Here is a 14,787-nt window from a genome sequence, read left to right on the forward strand (position 1 = left end):
GACCGTCAAGGCTGCTAGGCCTCTTGTTGAAGGGAAATATTGAATGTTTCATTTTCAAAATGTACATAGGCTAATCACAATGTAGGAGGAAGCAAGGCTAATCACAATGTAGGAGTGTACATAGGCTAATCACAATGTAGGAGGAAGCAAGGCTAATCACAATGTAGGAGGAAGCAAGGCTAATCACAATGTAGGAGGAAGCAGAGAAAAATAGGAATAAGTAGGTGAAATGATCAACTTTTATAGATGTGATGGTTGATACCGAGATCCTGCTTGAATTTCTTGTTTAGTTCTTTACAATTTTATTTTTACATTTAGTTGTTAGTTCATTATCGATGACAACTTATAAATTTTGAATAAGTTTCTAATTTTGCAAGTTGAATTTAGTCCACGCTGAACAAATTGAGATTTGCTTCAAAAGTTAAATTCTGCTTCTGCTGTTAAGACGGGGAAGGAGGAAAAAATATTATGTGATATAGAATGATTATGTTCAAGTGTTTCTGATGGCCTTTTGCACATTATTCCCTTGTGTTAATGCATGTAATATAGAGAGAATGTCACAAAAGTTTGAAACCTAAGTTTAATATACTTTGTCAATCAGGGAACAAAAAATTGAAACTTCAGTATGAATATACTCCCCTAAGTTAATCAATTCCTTACGACCTCATACACTACGTACGTCATTGGTAGTATGCTCCACACTGGTCATCTGTCTGATGAAGGTAACCGTGTAGTCATCAAAATGTCAATCTCAAATCTTCCACTGGTTGTGTTATAAGAACTTCTATTCTACTGACATTACCAACTTGATGAAAATTTTTTTAAAAAGCACGGAAGTATATTTGTGTGTACCATGAACACTCCTGACATTTTACTTTCCCAGCTTGTCTTCAACCTTCATTTAGTTTCAATTTTCACAACCAAAGTATATATGACACTCCGCCTTATACAGTATATGACAATATGTGTCAAGTTTCTTGTTTTGCATACAAAATTTTTGACAACAAAATTACAAAAAGTGCGTAAGGATGGATATTCGTTATCTGGATGTCAGTAAAATTTAAGCCATTTTTAAGTTTGAAAACTACTCCAGAGACTATGTAGTTTTAAACAGCGTAAGTACAAATGGATGTACCAGAATACTAAACAGATTGTCTTATTCACGTATATAATATTTAAGTATATAGGTAACCAGGTTAAACTAATACACATATTGAGCTTTGATCTGATTTCAATTTCACCATTTTGGATTTTGAGAGGAGCTAGTTTATCAGGATATTTATTTTATTACATGTATTAAGGATAATTTGAGGACTGAATATTTGTATTGTAGTATATATATACAGAATATTTTCAGCAGAATATTTATTTATATATATACATGTATTTTAAGGAGGGTTTAACTGAATATTTGTATTGTATATATATACAGGATATTTTAAGGAGGGTTTAAACTGAATATATTAGTATATATATGTATTGTATATATATACAGGATATTTTAAGGAGGGTTTAACTGAATATTTGTATTGTAGTATATATATACAGGATATTTTAAGGAGGGTTTAACTGAATATGTATATTTAGTATATATATACAGGATATTTTAAGGAGGGTTTAACTGAATATTTGTATTGTAGTATATATATACAGGATATACTGAATATTTATATTATAGTATATATATACAGGATATTTTAAGGAGGGTTTAAATGAATATTTATATTGTAGTATATATATACAGGATATTTTAAGGAGGGTTTAAATGAATATTTATATTATAGTATATATATACAGGATATTTTAAGGAGGGTTTAACTGAATATTTGTACTACATATGTATGAAGGATATTTTGAACAGAATTTAGCTGAATATCTATTGTAGAAAATATGTTATTATATATTATATTTTGAATAGAGTTTTCATGATATCCATTTGAGTACATGTATTAATGTTATCTTAAGGGTAGCTCAATAGAATATTTAAGATTTTATCAAGAAATGATATATTTTTAATGGATAACTTACTAAGACATCTGTTATGTATTGGGAACATTTGAGATCTGTGTTTTAGGCTATTTATTGTACTATCTACAGGACAATATATAATAATCATTGGAATATTTATTGTAGGACTGTCCTCCATTACAGGTCATTTCAGTGAAATTTTGTGCTTTTAAATTTTGTCTCTATAGTGCAGAGGTTTAAAGTGCATCACTTAAATCGAAACCTAATTTGATTTGGAGCTCTTGTGTCGTTGACATTTTTAAGATTTAAAAAAGAAAAAGAAAAAAATGGTGCATAATTTTAGGAAATCAACATAAAATTCAACTGTTCTCATATTCAGCAATATCACTAATGATTTTATGTACCCTGCAAATCTCATGCTGCAAATAAACTATACAACATTACTCCCGAGGGAGTTAGGCAATGCAGCAATATTTTTGTACTGACAACAAGATTTTTTCTGTTACATGGTTTGCATGCTTACAAAACATTTAAGTTATAAAATATTTAAAGAACTGTCAATTCAGATAATTTTATTTTTACTTTTGACTGAACTCTTCTTGTCTGCTAATGGTTTATTAGGTGACAAAGTAGAAAGTTCTGTAGTGTTTTTTTATAAAGATGTACAGAGTTGTCATGTATGTTTCCGAAACTTGTTTCTACTCTTCAAAAAAATTGTTGACAAATGTCATTTCCTCTTCCATCATAAAAGGCAATTCTTGATTTTTCAAAAGTGACAAATACAAAATTGTCATGACACTTGACCTGGAAATAAATGATATATATAACTCACTCAAGGAAACTTATGCTAGTAGCAGCAAGCTTATATTTAATCCACAGTTAAAAAGATTAAACAACATTTAATGACAAGGAAAACTTAATTATCCATATAAACCTTGTTTGTTATGCTGGAAGACCAAGGAAACCTTGACTATTAGTATAACCTCGTTTGTTGCCTTGGTGATTGTCATCAGTGATATCATTTGTACTGTGGATGCCTTGGTGATTGTCATCAGTGATATCATTTGTACTGTGGATGTCTTGGTGATTGTCATCAGTGATATCATTTCTACTGTGGTTGCCTTGGTGATTGTCATCAGTAACGTCATTTCTACTGTGGTTGCCTTGGTGATTGTCATCAGTAACGTCATTTCTACTGTGGTTGCCTTGGTGATTGTCATCAGTAACGTCATTTCTACTGTGGTTGCCTTGGTGATTGTCATCAGTAACGTCATTTCTACTGTGGTTGCCTTGGTGATTGTCATCAGTAACGTCATTTCTACTGTGGTTGCCTTGGTGATTGTCATCAGTAACGTCATTTCTTCTGTGGTTGCCATGGTGATTGTCATCAGTAACGTCATTTCTTCTGTGGTTGCCTTGGTGATTGTCATCAGTAACGTCATTTCTACTGTGGTTGCCTTGGTGATTGTCATCAGTAACGTCATTTCTACTGTGGTTGCCTTGGTGATTGTCATCAGTAACATCATTTCTACTGTGGTTGCCTTGGTGATTGTCATCAGTAACATCATTTCTACTGTGGTTGCCTTGGTGATTGTCATCAGTAACATCATTTCTACTGTGGTTGCCTTGGTGATTGTCACCAGTAACATCATTTCTACTGTGGTTGCCTTGGTGATTGTCACCAGTAACATCATTTCTACTGTGGTTGCCTTGGTGATTGTCATCAGTTACATCATTTCTACTGTGGTTGCTTGAGTGGCTCCTATCAGTTATGTCATTTTCACTGTGGTTGCCAAGGAGATTGGCCTGTCTGAAATTTCTGTGAGTTGTCCTTTAGTGACTACCCTGATACGATATTGAAATAGGAATGGTATAAAATTCAATGTAATATCATTCTCGGAATTCTGTATGGTAATTGATACACAAATTGTTGTTTATTTACACATAAATAATAAAACTTGGCTCTAAATCTCTTAATGATAAATAATTTGATAAGATTGTCAAATAATTTCATATAAAACTGGTACCAGGGTCATGACTAGACTAGGATAGAAATTACCATATACTTACACAATCAGTGCTGGGCCTTACACCCTAGTGACACAATATTGACATGGAAACGACCTTGACGATCATATGGATGCAGATCACGATATAATCTGGGGATAAATACAGAAAAATCCTTTGTTTTCAGTCGGATTGGGATGATTTGTGGGGCGGCTTTGTAAAGAGTTAGGAGACTTTTATATGTGTGATGCCACTATAGGGGACATTCAGAGGCACCCATTACAATGAATTGTTTAGGCCAGTGATATTACAATATTTGTTTCGTATCGACTGGAACAATTATATACAGAAAACATCAAGACTATTCTTCAACACTAAAGGCTTGCATTGCCTTGGTTTGTTTTAATTTCATTTCTATTTCTCGGAGAATGTGATTTATTTGGAGTGAGTGTCTTGTAAGATGAAAATGTCAAGGCTAAAGGATCGCTTTAATAGGCCTTGGTATCGAGTTTACCTAATCAAAATCATTATCTAGCAATGGTTTCAATGTGAAATGAATATGGATTTAAGTTTTGATTGACATTTTTCTCCGTGAAAAGTTGATGTGACATATTTATTACTAATTAGCAGGAAATCAGTGAGTTTGACAGGAATGAAATGACTGATTTACAAGAATGGATTTAGAACAAAGATTTTTTATTTAAGGTTATGTGTCTTTGGAATCTGAGCATGTCCCTTGTGATGTCTTTTAAAGATGGCTTAAAGTATTTATTGGTGATTACATTTTTGCTGTTAAAACTTTATGTTGGAGACATTTTTTTAATTTATTACTGATTTCATTTCTGGAAAGTGTACAGCTTTTTATTTCTGTAATTTCGTTATCATCAGAAATGCAACAGAGCTTGAAGTTGAGATGGAGTAGGGTAGGGGTGTAAGGCATGTTGGGTAATTATATAATTGATATAGAGAGCCTTTGTTTGGAAGTAGAGTACAATGCTTTATATTGAGCTTAAGATCTCTAAATAACGAAAGAAACTTTCCTCAAGGTTTTCCTAGTGTGTGCTTGCTAATTAATGGTTGCATTTGTAATAAGAAAGAGTAATGAAAAACACTCTGCCACTGCTGGGGTTTGAACTAGTGACCCTTTGGTGTCTAGCCGGACATCCTATGGCTCAACTTAAGGGAAATTCCCACTAGCAGAGGGTAGGAAGGTGATCTGTACTTTCAACTTCTACACTACTCCCTCCCTTACAAAGTCTTTGACTTGGAAAAAACAACAACCCAAGTTCAATATCTTGTTGGTGAAATTAATGTTGACTGAGGTTGATGTAATGGTAGAATGGAGGTTGACTGAGGTTGATGGGATGTGATGGTAGAATGGAGGTTGACTGAGGTTGATGGGATGGTAGAATGGATGTTGACTGAGGTTGATGGAATGGGATGGTAGAATGGGGGTTGACTGAGGTTGATGGGATGGTAGAATGGATGTTGACTGAGGTTGATGGAATGGGATGGTAGAATGGGGGTTGACCGAGGTTGATGGAATGAGATGGTAGAATGGATGTTGACTGAGGTTGATGGGATGTGATAGTAGAATGGATGTTGACCAGGGTAGATGAGATGAGATGGTAGAATGGATGTTGACCAGGGTAGATGAGATGAGATGGTAGAATGGATGTTGACCAGGGTAGATGAGATGAGATGGTAGAATGGATGTTGACCAGGGTAGATGAGATGAGATGGTAGAATGGATGTTGACCAGGGTAGATGAGATGAGATGGTAGAATGGATGTTGACCAGGGTAGATGAGATGAGATGGTAGAATGGATGTTGACCAGGGTAGATGAGATGAGATGGTAGAATGGATGTTGACCAGGGTAGATGAGATGAGATGGTAGAATGGATGTTGACCAGGGTAGATGAGATGAGATGGTAGAATGGATGTTGACCAGGGTAGATAAGATGAGATGGTAGAATGGATGTTGACCAGGGTAGATGAGATGAGATGGTAGAATGGATGTTGACCAGGGTAGATGAGATGAGATGGTAGAATGGATGTTGACCAGGGTAGATAAGATGAGATGGTAGAATGGATGTTGACCAGGGTAGATAAGATGAGATGGTAGAATGGATGTTGACCAGGGTAGATAAGATGAGATGGTAGAATGGATGTTGACCAGGGTAGATGAGATGAGATGGTAGAATGGATGTTGACCAGGGTAGATAAGATGAGATGGTAGAATGGATGTTGACCAGGGTAGATGAGATGTGATTAGAGTTTTAACCATTGATAGGTGAGGTTATTGTTTTGTGTCCTGACATAAATGATTAGGTCTCAGTAAGTAGTGCTATGCATTCTAACTTCAGACTAATTTGTAATGTAGCAGACAGACTTGTCCTACACAAATCACAGACATTATTTTTAACAGTTGTGTTGGGGAGCAGAAGACAGTGACATAGTGTCGTGACATGGTGTTGCTTACAAATGTACATGGCCTCAGTAACTCCCTCAAGTGGTCAGACGCAGCAGAGATTTCCCCTGTGGTCAATGACAGGTGTTGTCAGGGACAGATATCAGATAGTGCTGTTCAGATTTAGATAAACTGTTTTGTCTGGTGAAAAACAAGAAAACAATTGACAATCACATCAGGAGGTGGTACACTCTTTCTTAAGATGTCACTCTAATGTTCCTAAAATCTTCATGTTGGCCCGGCATTTTAAAGAGTCTCATCATGTCTCCTGTCTGGCTTGTCATTTAGACATGGTTTCACCTTTGTTTTGGCGAAAAACAATAGCAACATTGAAGTATTGATTCACAACAGTTAAAAAAAGGCCTCCTAGGAGATATGAGCTGAAGAAAAGAAAATAAGGAATTGAAGTTTGTCATATTCTATTTTCAGTCAGAAGTTTTTGAAATATGCATATAGACCTGAAATGTCAGTGAAACACAACATATCTCATGTTGAACTTGTCAATGATATAAACTATCTGTTTACTGATATTAATGGTCTCTCTTCACCATTATTGGTATGTTGTTCTGTGGCCTTCTATCTGGAAAGTTATAAAATGTATCATATATTCAGTTATTGTGAATGACATTATTGATGTCTAGTGACATGTATGAGAAGGGATAATGTACAAAGAAAAATACTCCAATATTTATTAGCATTAAAGTTTACAGGAATTTTAAAACCATATTTTACTGCTGAAGTGATTCTGTTGAGTCTTTGTATCCTTATTTCAGTCCAGGTAACACAAACGTGTTGTGTATATAGATGATATAGACACAAACAATGGAACTCTACCACACTCAGTTAACCAGTACAGGATTGTACGACCCAAGGTCACATTTGATATAGTTACCATAAAAACCTGTGTAATGTGCGCACCTATGTAATTTGGTTGAAAATGCTGAAAATTTATGCCCCTTCTTACACATCCAGAAATTCAGTCAAAAATTATCTCCGGGAGCCATATCTTCTGATCAATATCAGAATATTCAGCTAAAAATACTAAGTTCAAAACTTCAAAGAATTCCAATCAAAATTTGTCTTCATCTCATTTATTGACTCTGCATACTAGTATATCAATGTTAACTTCTGCCAGTTTACAAACGGACATGTGCTCATGGCATCTTCGCCGCCATATCCAACATGAAGAAGAATATAAATGAAACGTGACATTTCTTAACAGTCAAACATGTAAAGATTTCTAATGAAAATTATACAGTGAACATATTTTCAAATGTTTGAAACAGGCCACTGTCTTTACTGATCAGTAATTTCCAGTTTTGCTAGTTGCTATCACATTTTGAAACACTTCATCCTGATTTTGGATGTGTAAGAAACACAACACTTCACTTGAGTATATATTTTGTGTTTACAAAATGATAGAAAATGAGAGTTATACAGATGTAATGAAAATACTTTTTCTTTTCTGACAGTATGAATTAAAAGGTCTTATCATTCCATTCTCAATACATCAACAAAACTCTAATCATGATAAAAATTGAAAGAATTTGTATTGAATATAACATCAGATCATCCCTAGACTGTTGCAATTTATTGCATTATATATGGCAGTTGTTGCTTTATATGTGATTGAGAAATTATGGGTCTTTTTCATTGTAGAAATGATAGGTGTGTCTGTCCTTGTAACTGGAAATTATGGGTCTTTTTCATTGTAGAAATGATAGGTGTGACTGTCCTTGTAACTGGAAATTATGGGTCTTTTTCATTGTAGAAATGATAGGTGTGACTGTCCTTGTAACTGGAAATTATGGGTCTTTTTCATTGCAGAAATGATAGGTGTGACTGTCCTTGTAACTGGAAATTATGGGTCTTTTTCATTGTAGAAACGATAGGTGTGACTGTCCTTGTAACTGGAAATTATGGGTCTTTTTCATTGTAGAAATGATAGGTGTGACTGTCCTTGTAACTGGAAATTATGGGTCTTTTTCATTGTAGAAATGATAGGTGTGACTGTCCTTGTAACTGGAAATTATGGGTCTTTTTCATTGTAGAAATGATAGGTGTGGCCGTCCTTGTAACTGGAAATTATGGGTCTTTTTCATTGTAGAAATGATAGGTGTGACTGTCCTTGTAACTGGAAATTATGGGTCTTTTTCATTGTAGAAATGATAGGTGTGACTGTCCTTGTAACTGGAAATTCTGGGTCTTTTTCATTGTAGAAATGATAGGTGTGGCCGTCCTTGTGATTGAGAGCTTATGAGTGGCTCTCATTTTAGAAATGATAGGTGTGGCCGTCCTTGTGATTGAGAACTTATGGGTGGCTCTCATTTTAGAAATGATAGGTGTGGCCGTCCTTGTGATTGAGAGCTTATGGGTGGCTCTCATTTTAGAAATGATAGGTGTGGCCGTCCTTGTGATTGAGAGCTTATGGGTGGCTCTCATTTTAGAAATGATAGGTGTGGCCGTCCTTGTGATTGAGAACTTATGGGTGGCTCTCATTTTAGAAATGATAGGTGTGGCCGTCCTTGTGATTGAGAACTTATGGGTCTTTTTCATTGTAGAAATGATAGGTGTGGCCATCCTTTTGATTGAGAGCTTATGGGTGGCTCTCATTTTAGAAATGATAGGTGTGGCCGTCCTTGTGATTGAGAACTTATGGGTGGCTCTCATTTTAGAAATGATAGGTGTGGCCGTCCTTGTGATAGGTGTGGCCGTCCTTGTGATTGAGAACTTATGGGTGGCTCTCATTTTAGAAATGATAGGTGTGGCCGTCCTTGTGATTGAGAACTTATGGGTGGCTCTCATTTTAGAAATGATAGGTGTGGCCGTCCTTGTGATTGAGAACTTATGGGTGGCTCTCATTTTAGAAATGATAGGTGTGGCTGTCCTCTCGACAAGGCATATAGAGACTCCAACACAGCTTATGAATGTTAGTGATGGATCTCCAACGCAGAATGTACATGATATGAGATAAAGTCCTATCTATTTGAGAATTAATGAGATAGGCCACAACAAAGTAGATATGTGAGCAATATACCCAGTATAGGTAAACGATGTAAAGGAATGGTAAAGCAGACATGTAATTAGATGAAGAAAGTGGAGCTTGTAGACAGAAAACTTAATATTTGGTAGGAGACATGTCTGGCGTGTTATAGAGTTAGGATCGCTTGTTTGTATCAGTAACACCACCACAACAAAATCTTATTGTATCAGGTAGAGGGTTTTTTGCCGCAGATTTTATTATCATTTCTTTTCCGATTATAATTAAATATTGTATGATGGAGGTGATGAATGAATGCCAATATTGAACAGAAGCTACATACCCAACGTACTTGTCCCAGGATAAATGGTGTTTTGTCTGTCACATGTGACCTGGACATAATTAAAGCCTGGTGTCTGTAATGGATGATCTTAGAGGGTACACATGGTCACCACTAGCCATGAATAAACCCAACAAACCTCCGCAGTGCTACCATTAAATAATCACATTACTCTCGGAACTTTTTTTCGATTCTGGTCTTTATTATCTAGCAAGTATCACTGATTTAAAGCTTAAGCTATATATTATCTTTAGTGATTTTTCAAAATACAAAATTTTTCACATTTCACATTTAGAAACTGCAAGTGCTCTATAGTAATCAGGTTTTTTCATTTGGCCATCTGTCTGTTCATGTTGTTTTTATTGTCTTGGCACAATATCTCAAGTTCTGTTTGTCCTATTGCAAATTCAAATTTGAGTCTTTTCCTTAGATGGCGATATCTTAACCATTGTGTAAGGGTTTGGCTGATAAGTACAAGGTAAGTGATGATGGTGCTGACCAGCCAACTTCTACACTCTGCTCGAGACATCACTGTCCACAGAAAAAATCTATGAAAAATTGTATTAATACCATCCACACGATTACCTCTGATCCCCCATGAAATATTTCACACCCTCAATCATGTACAGTCTGTATGTGTATGTATGCCCTTTCTCCCCACCCCAACCCCAACCCCTCATATCCCCCCCCCCAAACCCCTCATATCCTCCCCCCCCCCCATATCCGTCCTCCTCAGGGCATGATATGTATTAGATATCTCCTGGTGATTTGAACTGTCTATTGAAGCTGAATGTAAGGAATGATATAGATCAGGCTGGAATGAGTAAAATACCACTAGAGTATACAACCCGGATGCAATAAAATGTTTTTTATTGGGTGAGAAAAAGATCAGGAAAATTATCTTGACACCAGCATGGTATGAAGATCTCATTTCTCTAACATTACACCTCTGACCGTTCCAAATAACACAGGCTGCCCCTGGTCAAGTACAGGTGGCAAGTATTGATGTGTGGGAGTTTCTTAGGGTCAGGTCCATTTTCTGCCAATCAGAGCCATTAATGCTTCACCCAACCAGGACTACCTATACATCACTTTGTTGACTGGATTCCTCCGAAGGTTTAAATGCTTTGAGGAAGAGCAGTGTGTTGATAGTATTGGATAGAAATAAATTAGAATTTAGATGTCAGCCAAAGCTTAATACCAACATTAACAAACAATTTCAGGCCTCATTCTGGCCCCAACATCCTCAAAAATATACTTTATGGCCAAAATTTGCAAGAGAAACATGTTAATATATTTGTGTTAAGCTTTTATATGATATTGATGTGTAGGACATCATACAAGAGAGATCTTCATTGCTCTTGAATATAAAGGGATGGCAGAGGGAATCAAGCTCAGGATAATGATTTATTGAGTTGGGGATTTCAATATTGGTGCCAATGGCTGGCAGAGTTATTGTGCTTGTTTGTCTAACTGCCAGGCTGTGTAGAATAGAGACTGCAGCAACACAGTCCCTAACCAAGAAGTTCATCTCAACTGGACTTCAAAAAAAAAAAAAAAAAAAAAAATTCAGTCAAACAAATATTCAATCCAATCATTTGTTCCAATAGGATATCAGTTTGGTGTGTTACAACATTATCCTAAGGTGAAAACAAATATGACTAATTAAACACACCCATTTCTTTTGTGAATTTAGCATCGAATTATGTCTCTGATAAAGGGGAAAAAAAACCCCATGAAATTTGTTGTCACTCTGTCTACCTGTCAGTATTTCAAAATTTTGTGCCCCTGCCATTTTACAGTGACATTAAGAATGTTTTAACTCCCATGCCTTGTAGTGTTAGTGTCATATCCTTGCAGATCTATACCAACTAATTTTTTGTTTATACGTTGTACAAATGCCAGCTGAGATGTATGCGAGTACAATAATGTCAGTAATTATGTAAATAAGATTAACTCTGATATATACTGTTATCCTGGGCATGTGTTGTCTTGATAGCAGAGAGCTGTTCTAATTTTAACTTTACATTGGTTTCTATGAGATATGCTACATACTAAACTGTAGAAGCATTGGGAAATTAACATCGATATTTGCTGTTAATCCAATTGTTACAATCTAATGTTATATTACCAACTGATGTTCATAGGATTGTAGTGTAGCCAGAAAGTCCTGTAGATTCATTAAATATCTCCTACATCGTACACCTTGGTGTATATACCCTTTACTGCTCATTGTCTCTTGAAAATGAAATTTTTTTTATAGTCTTTGAAACATACAAAAAAAAACTAATTGTTTATGACAGAGAAACCTTTACATACATATATGCTGACAAACCCGAAGAAAATGTTTTGTTGAACAACTGAATCATTATCTGATTACGTTCATACAGACAGTAAATGCAATCTGATAACTGGTATCTGCAATAGTATCCCATGGCATTCATTGTGTACATGAATGCAATCTGGATGACAGATAAATGAAAAGATACAATTTGATGACTAATCAATAGTTAAACCAACATTACAGATACTATGTTAACATATCGTCATATCTATTCTATAATTATCTGTATAATTAACACAAGACTCGAATGTGTGCAAATGCAATGAGCAAACAAATCATTAATGTAACATAGGTCAACATGGTGCCAAAATGACGTTTTGGAATTCCTTTGGGCTATGAAGAGGAAATCCCATATGCAGATGGGAAACTGCAATAGTATCCCATGACATTACTTCTGACTATATCTTTAATGCTTCATGTTTATGGTTCCCAAGGGCTCTCTCACACCATAGCGAAATGTCAGACAGTAGGTTGAGGTGGCATTTGGTAACCAAAGACAACTGACTTAATGACTGTTATATAAATGCGTCCGTCAGTTATGGGTATTGACGTAGGAAGATCACACAATTATACACAACCTGTCAAACTTCCTGTTCCTTCCACACCAAATGAACTTAACAAAAGGTCGGTATTTGATAGTTCAATGAAAATCATCAAGTTTCAAAGAAAACAATTTATCATGAAGAAATCTTCAGGCCAATTTCTGAAAAAAACCAAGGGATCTGTTTTCTATCTTCTCGTGGCTACCCCTGATATGATTGGAAATTGAAACTGTCACTTTTTTCACATTGACAGTCAAATTATGTTTAAAGTTCTTGAGTATTCTTTCCCACTCCCCCCTGTCCCTTCACCTCTCTGTTTTGTCCTTTCTGTCTTATTGCAATCTTGACATATCCTCATCTGTAACAATCCTGACTGTTCCTTTCTTGTACAAATCCTTACTTATTTCCCATAGGGCTGTGCTCTGTAGTAATCTCGACTGTATGTCTCTTCTGTCCTGTTCCTGACTGTATCTTACCTGTAACAATCCTGATACATGGTAAAGATTAGCTATGTCCCCAGGGTCCTGAACTAATTCTGACTGTTCCTCTTCTGAAACAATCCTGACTGATGTCTTTTCTGTCTTGTAACAACCCACGCTGTTCCTCACCTGTAACAATCTTGACTCATTCTTCTCTCTCCTGTAACAATCCAGAGGGTTCTTCATCTGTATGAATTCTTACTCATATCCCCCCTTCCCTGTAGTAATAATGATGACTGTATCTCATCTATAATACCCTGACTGTCTCTCACCTGTAACTATCCTGACTGTCCCTTACCTGTAACTATCCTGACTGTCCCTCACCTGTAACTATCCTGATTGTCCCTCACCTGTAACTATCCAGACTGTCCCTCACCTGTAACTATCCTGACTGTACCTCACCTGTAACTATCCTGATTGTCCCTCACCTGTAATTATCCTGATTGTCCCTCACCTGTAACTATCCTGATTGTCCCTCACCTGTAACTATCCTGACTGTACCTCACCTGAAATAATCCTGACTGTCCCTCACCTGTAAGAATCCTGACTGTCCCTCACCTGTAACTATCCTGACTGTCCCTCACCTGTAACTATCCTGACTGTCCCTCACCTGTAACTATCCTGACTGTACCTCACCTGTAACTATCCTGACTGTCCCTCACCTGTAACTATCCTGACTGTCCCTCACCTGTAACTATCCTGACTGTACCTCACCTGAAATAATCCTGACTGTCCCTCACCTGTAACTATCCTGACTGTCCCTCACCTGTAACTATCATGACTGTCCCTCACCTGTAACTATCCTGACTGTCCCTCACCTGTAACTATCCTGACTGTACCTCACCTGTAACTATCCTGACTGTCCCTCACCTGTAATAATCCTGGTTGTCCCTCACCTGTAACTATCCTGACTGTACCTCACCTGTAACTATCCTGACTGTCCCTCACCTGTAAGAATCCTGACTGACCCTCACCTGTAACTATCCTGATTGTCCCTCACCTGTAACAACCTTGATGCAACAGTCTTGACTGTGTCTCACTCCTAACCCGTGTGAACTTCATCACAATAATCCAAGACAAATGCTAATTCCCTTGAACCCATTACCAATAACCTAATAACACAGATTTCAAAGACAACTTCTAATCCTCCTGAACCATTACCAGTAACTTCATAACACAGTTATCAAAGACAAAGATTCTTTTAGATAATATGTAGCAGGGTCTAAACAAGTAAAAAGCAGACACTTAATGTTCTGACAATGCATTGGTTTAAAGTACTTGTTTCAGAGCTTGTCAAAAGGACTGGTTTGATTTGGAGAATTAATTGGAGAAAGAAGTCCAGGTGGGGCCATTTGTACTTTAATGTTATGTAACGTCCCTGTAAAAGTGTTTTAAAGTACATAAGCTATTCATACACATTCATTTCTGTGGTCCCCAAGTGTGATGGACGTCCTATAGATTTTCTGTGATTTTGTATTACATCAACCTTTCTCATTCTAATAAATACCTCAATTTTCATAGAGTTTCACTCTGCCTTGTATTAAATCTACTGTTTCATCCAGAATCATTCTGTCCGAGACAAATGTTAAGTAACCTCGAAGGTGACATCTGTTACAATGACCTTTCTATTATTAAGGTATCTGAAGCAGTCAAGGA

General features: G+C 36.3%; 1 protein-coding gene across 2 annotated transcripts in view; it reads left to right on the forward strand.

The window, feature by feature from the left end:
• The window catches only part of LOC132554845 (serine/arginine repetitive matrix protein 2-like), a 167,106-nt gene that overhangs the window by 30,180 nt on the left and 122,139 nt on the right, over positions 1–14,787 (forward strand). The window lies entirely within an intron of this gene.

This window comes from Ylistrum balloti, unplaced genomic scaffold (genome assembly GCF_031769215.1).
Source record: "Ylistrum balloti isolate Yb309-2 unplaced genomic scaffold, AGI_CSIRO_Ybal_v1 Utg369566, whole genome shotgun sequence".
Taxonomy (NCBI): Eukaryota; Metazoa; Mollusca; class Bivalvia; order Pectinida; family Pectinidae; genus Ylistrum; species Ylistrum balloti.